This window comes from Phalacrocorax aristotelis, chromosome 2 (genome assembly GCF_949628215.1).
Source record: "Phalacrocorax aristotelis chromosome 2, bGulAri2.1, whole genome shotgun sequence".
Lineage (NCBI taxonomy): Eukaryota > Metazoa > Chordata > Aves > Suliformes > Phalacrocoracidae > Phalacrocorax > Phalacrocorax aristotelis.
Window position 1 is genome coordinate 130202560 of NC_134277.1, and position 6034 is coordinate 130208593.

Sequence of the window (6034 nt, forward strand, 5' to 3'; positions counted from 1 at the left end):
GAGGGAGCTCAGGCGGGGGGTGCGCGGGGTTGTTCGAGCCCGTCGTCGCAAGGGCGGAGGGCGGCGGGCTGAGGCGGGCTCGCTGCCCCCCTGGCCCCCTTATGTGTCCACGAGGGTGAACTGGGGTGGGGGAGCGGGTGTTGCGTTTTAGCCAGCAGTCATGGGCCTGGCTTATGCCTCTGAGGCAAAGAGGGTTGCTGTGCCACAGGCACAGGCGTGTCTTGCAGCGAGGGTGGCCTCTCGGCTACCTGGGGCCTGTCAGCCCACTTCAGGCGTCTGTAGAAGAGGAAATTGCAACGGGAATATCGCAGAGAAAACTTTGAAACCTAATGCAAGTGGACTTTGAACAACATCTCCCCTGTGAAGAACTCATTACCTTACTACTACCTTAATAATGCTATGTGTTCTTAAATTTTGTTTACCTGCAGTCATTCCATCTGGCACTGGTGCTTCTTCCTGCATGCCAGGCATTTTTGTGAGCGTCAATTAGTGGCAGAACCAAAATTATGTGGTTCATTTCCCCCATGCTTAAATTGGGAGGGTTAATAGTTTAATAAATTGAGTGGACGCTGTATTTAACAGCAATGTTCTATAAAAAAAGTTAACAAATGTTTAATACATTTTTCCTATGATGAAACATTATTCCAATTTGGGGTGGTTTTTTGAAATCAGTATCATATCAACTTTTTTGATGTCTTTTAGAATGAATTGATTAATTGCTGATCACATAAAACTGAGAGGAGGGGCTGATTTGCCAGAGGGTTTTGCTGCCATCCAGAGGGACCTTGACAGGCTGGAGAAATGGCCTGACAGGAGCCCCAAGAAGTTCAACACGGGGAAGTACAAAGCCCTGCCCCTGGTGAGGAACACCCCCAGGCACCAGTGCAGGCTGGGGCTGACCAGCTGGAAAACAGCTTGGCAGAGAGGAGCTGGGGGTCCTGGTGGACGCCGAATTGAACATGACCCAGCCGTGCGCCCTTGCTTGAAAGAAAGCAAATGGTGTCCTGGGCTGTATTAGGAGGAGCATTGGCAGCAGATGGAGGGAGGTGATCCTGCCTCTCTGCTTAGCACTGGTGAGGCCACACCTGGAGTGCTGGGTTCAGGTCTGGCTTGCCAGTACAAGAGAGATGTGGGCATACCAGAGAGAGTCCAGCGAGGGGCCGCTAAGGTGATGAAGGGGCTGGAGCATCTCTCCTATAGGGAAAGGCTGAGAAAGCTGGGAGTGTTCAGCCTGGAGAAGAGAAAGCTCAGGAGGATCTCATCAACGTACATAAATACCTGAAGGGAGGGTGCAAAGAGGACAGAGCCAGGTGTGTCCAGAGGTGTCCAGTGACAGGACCAGAGGCAACAGGCACAAACTGAAACACAGCAGCTTCCCTCTGAAGATCAGGAAACTGTGAGGGTGACCAAGCAGTGGCACAAGTTGCCCAGGGAGATTGTGGAGTCACCATCCTTGGAGATACTCAAAATCCACCTGTCTGGACACAGTCCTGGGCAACCAGCTCTAGGGGACCCTATTTTAATAGGTACGTTGGACCCGATGCCCTCCAGAGGCCCCTTCCCACCTCAGCCATTCTGTGATTCTCAGTTAAGCATCTGAATAACTCACCGAATAAAACTTCATACACTATGTGCTTGCTGTGTTGGAATGTAAAAGTGCATGAGCTGGACAGTGAAAAAATACATTGTTTCCAATGAAACCAAGATTAGGACTTTATTTCTTTTATAGGAAAAATGACACCAAATGTTGTCACGAGCAAGCGTATACCACTTTGACCTTTGTTAGAAATGCAGACAAGGTATAAAGACCCATCTGTCCAACCTCAAATTTCCTATATCCTTCTCTCAGAGGATACGAAAGATCACAAAATGTCCTTATTTCTGTGGCGGAATCCAAACTGAGCATGCCCTGGAGCTGCTTGTTCTGGGAAATGTTTCTGTAAAAAAAGCATGTTAATATTCTGAAAGTTAATTTTGGACTTAGTTTGTTCGCCCTCACGGCTGTAGATTTTGCAGGTGTTTCGGGCTGTCGTTAGTAATTTGATTTAAAGGCAGAAAAAAGCTATGAGAAGTTTCAGAGAGAGTATTTATTCATTAAGATTTGAAATAGGATTCTCATTTGGTGGCACAGAGTATTAAACAATCAGCTGCATACGCTCCAGGATGGCAGTAATTTGGCTGAGTACTAAAAGTCCTTGTCTTCAGAAAAGCTTTTGGCAATATCAGTGTAAAACAATCGATGGCTATATTTTTTACAGTTCCAGGTTGGAATGTTGAACTGAAATTTACTTCCAAGGACATAAAACACCTTAAGAGCTTCCCTTGCATAAGCACTCCCATGCATTCTGCATAGAGCTATTTCTGCATGTATGGATTCTATATGTGGGGCGTGGCATATAATGAATGAGACATATCCTTAGAAGATACTCACACTTCTAACTATAAAACATTAAATTCAAGCCTCACGATTTCTGAAAAACTTTTTCAGGGCTGGATTTCTTATTCAGTCAGGCTTTTTCCTGAGTATCTCTTGTCTTCCTTTTTTGTGGCTAGACAGCTATATAAAATGGAGTCAACACAGTTGCTTCAGTAATTTGTTTTAATATGTAAAATATGCCCAAAACAACTTTTTCACCAAATTTAAATCGATTTTAGTTTTTACATTTTCAAAGGTAGCAAATACAAGGTTCTCAAAAACATAGGGCAGAGCAAATAGTGCTTTAATTTCAATAAACTTGCAGAGACCTGTACTGAAATGTCTTTCTCTGAAAAAATAAGGCGATAATCCATGAGGTTTGGCATCGTCAGTCTGGTTCCTCAAGGACATAGTGCTTAACCTGTTCCTGATGTCTCTGCCTGTACAAACCGCCTAGTAACTTTTAAACCCATCAAGCCAACTCTGGCTAAAACCAGCAAAGGGGACGGGCATAGGATGGCAACAAATTCTACTATTTTTTACAAAATTCAATGACTGGTTAGCAAAAAAGATTCCTAGCCTAGCGTCCTCATTTGAGGGGGGGCTGAAGCGTGACCCGAACAGTTACATGCTCATCTCGGGGGTGGGCATTAGCCTGCCTCTGTTGGCAAATCAACAGCCTGCCTTCTGCTGCAGCCGGGTAGGCAGAAGGGAGAGCTGGAGCAGCGTGGGGATGGGAACTCCAGCGGCGACCCACTAACCTCTAGTTACCGTCGGCAGGGAATAAGATACTGCAGGAGACAGGGCATCATTATTTTGGCTGCTCATGAATAATAATTCTGGTAAATATGTTGTTTCCTCAGTTTTGTCCATGTCAAACTTACTCTGAAATAGGCGTAGCGCAGTGTAACTCTACATGTTTGTATTTCTATCCTGGAAGTGGTTTAGGTGAGACATGTTCCTGGAATAATAATGGGAAGCCCTAACCTTGAACGCTGTGCTTCAAGTTCCTGGACTTGTTCTGTTGCATGGCAACTGCTCGACAACACCTCTTGATTCTTGATTTTATTTGGGCAGGATCTCATGCACGCACAAGTAACAACAGATTACGCATTCAGAGCTAAGCTGCTTTTTCCTCCCTGTGCTGGAGAAGCACCGCTGTGGAGCTCTGTCCTTGCAGTGCCGCCTTCTCCCTGCTGCCCACGCACAGTTCGTGCCTCATGCTACTGCTCTTTCACCGCTTATACCTTATCGCTTCTGCCATGACTGGATTAACGCTTTTGCTCATACTGACTGCTGATACCAACAGCGCTGTGCGAGCCTAAGCAAAACCAGAGCTACAACAGAAAACCACTAATGTGATTAAAATGAGATAGATAGCAGGCTGGCTGTTACAAAAATTCCTAAAGTTATTTATGCAAATACAACTCAAATAAAATTAAGATATATCCAATACCAGACAGGGTCTGAAGCCCAATATAGATAATTATTATTATAAAACTTTAAGGTCTTAGTACAAAACTGTTATCATCATTGATAGCCTTTCTGCATTTCCCAGCATTAAAATCTGCTAAAGCCTGGAAGTAAAAGTTAGTAGAAAACTTTGTTAGGAGAAACATTTTATCTTTATGGTGTTTATAATGTATTTATACAAACGTTGCATCTTACCTCCAGCAGAGACTACAATGTTGATTTGGGAAATGCAGGATTCTGTCTCCAAATATGAGCAGTAAGAAATAATTCAAAACACATTTTTACAATTTTCACCATAGAGAAAACAACAGCTTTCCAAATATTGTAATGAAGTTTGACAGATCAACCAAGAAGAGAAAGTAAAAACAATTATATGCTGCTCTTATTCAGAAACAGCCACAAGGCGTACTGGTATCTCAGCATTATTTTGTTGAGCACCACATAGAGAGCAAATATGAACATTCACACAGTCATCGCTCTTTCTTCTTAAATAGATGTAAGATGTTATTTACATGTTATTTGTCCCTGGCTGATGTTTTTCATAAATATTTTTGTGTTAAACCATTTTTGCCTCTTTCAGAATTTTACCTAGTTTTTAAAGTGGAAAAGGAAGACGTTCCACAAAAACTTGGTATAATGAGGAGCTAGTTTGGAGTTCGCATCACCATATAGAATATGTACATCTTGTTCAAGTTGGAAGAATAGCTGCCGGTTTAGTACCTCTAGGTTTCTCCAGTTACATCTCCACCTTTGTGAACTCAGACTGGAAATGCCTCCTTTGGAAACAGAATAAAAATATAAGATTAATTCTAACCTCAACTGATACAGTAAGTGAATGCAACTTGTCTTCTGCTGGAGAAGAAGGTTCAGATGGTTGTAATTACTGAAGATTGCATGCCATTAGATGCAGGCACATAAATTAATTTCCTTTTATAATAAAGTAATGCCACTGCAGTTATACACAAGCCCTAAGGTAATCGGGTCTAAACCAAACAGAAATTCACACAGGAAATGATGGACAAATTATGCCGGAGCTGAATGCGTGTTTCAGTTGAAAACGAAGAGTTCCTAAACCAATATATTTATAGTCCCCGCAAAGGGCTTAGGCATTTCCTATCTGTGATGATCTAAACAAACTCTGCAAAACAGAGTAAACATTCTTTGCTAACAGCATTATTAAGAATTGTTATTTAAGGTGGTGCTGTCTGACAAACTGGAGATGTAGCAGTGACCTTTAGTGCATAAAACCAGTAATACTTATATATCCTTTTTCATCTGTATTTTTAAAAGGCTAATGATCAATCTTTGTATTTCCTAGAGGAAGACAGGCACTAGCTCTGGCAAAAATGCCTTGCTAAAGTTTATGCACTCCTGGTTTGTGAAAAGTCAGGAAGAAACCCCAGTTCTCCTGAGATGCAGTCCTGTGACCTATCCACTAGACCATGCTACTTCCCAGAATACTGTAGTTTTCAGAAAGCCCTGTATGAAGCAATTTTTCATAATTAAAAACAAACCAAATGTCACAGCAAATATTTCATATGTTAGAAGTTTCATCTGAGGGTCAAAATTAACTTTCCTAAATTACATATTTCCTCGTGGATATTATTCCTCGGCTCTGAAAAGAATAACTACAGCTCATAAAAAATACACCCTGAGGAACAAGATACTTCATTAATTCCTTAAAGGTTTAGCATAATTGTTTTTAACTCTAGAAGAATCCTTCAACTAACTGGAGACTGTCTGATGTCAGGTCTTCAAGACTTGACACAAGAAAAAAATTTCTACGTGCATGCAATTAATCTTATGTATTATCACCCCATATTTCAATCATCTTCACCTCTTAGGGACTTGCACCCTTAAAATGATGCTAGCTCAACTCTGTAGTATTTGAATTTTGTCTGGTTTTGTACTTTTGAAAGTATTTGTTTCTATAATTCTATTTTAACCTAGTTTATGGTATGATATACAAAATATTTTATATGGGGATTTCAAGGAATACTTTAAATATTGTATATAAACATGTTAATTATATGTTAGTAGCATAATGAGAGTCCAGTTCTGATTTGGACTAAAAAGATTCTGATTTGCAATAAAAAGAGACAAAATAAATAGTATGTTTATCAAAGAGAAAGTAACATAGCAAGA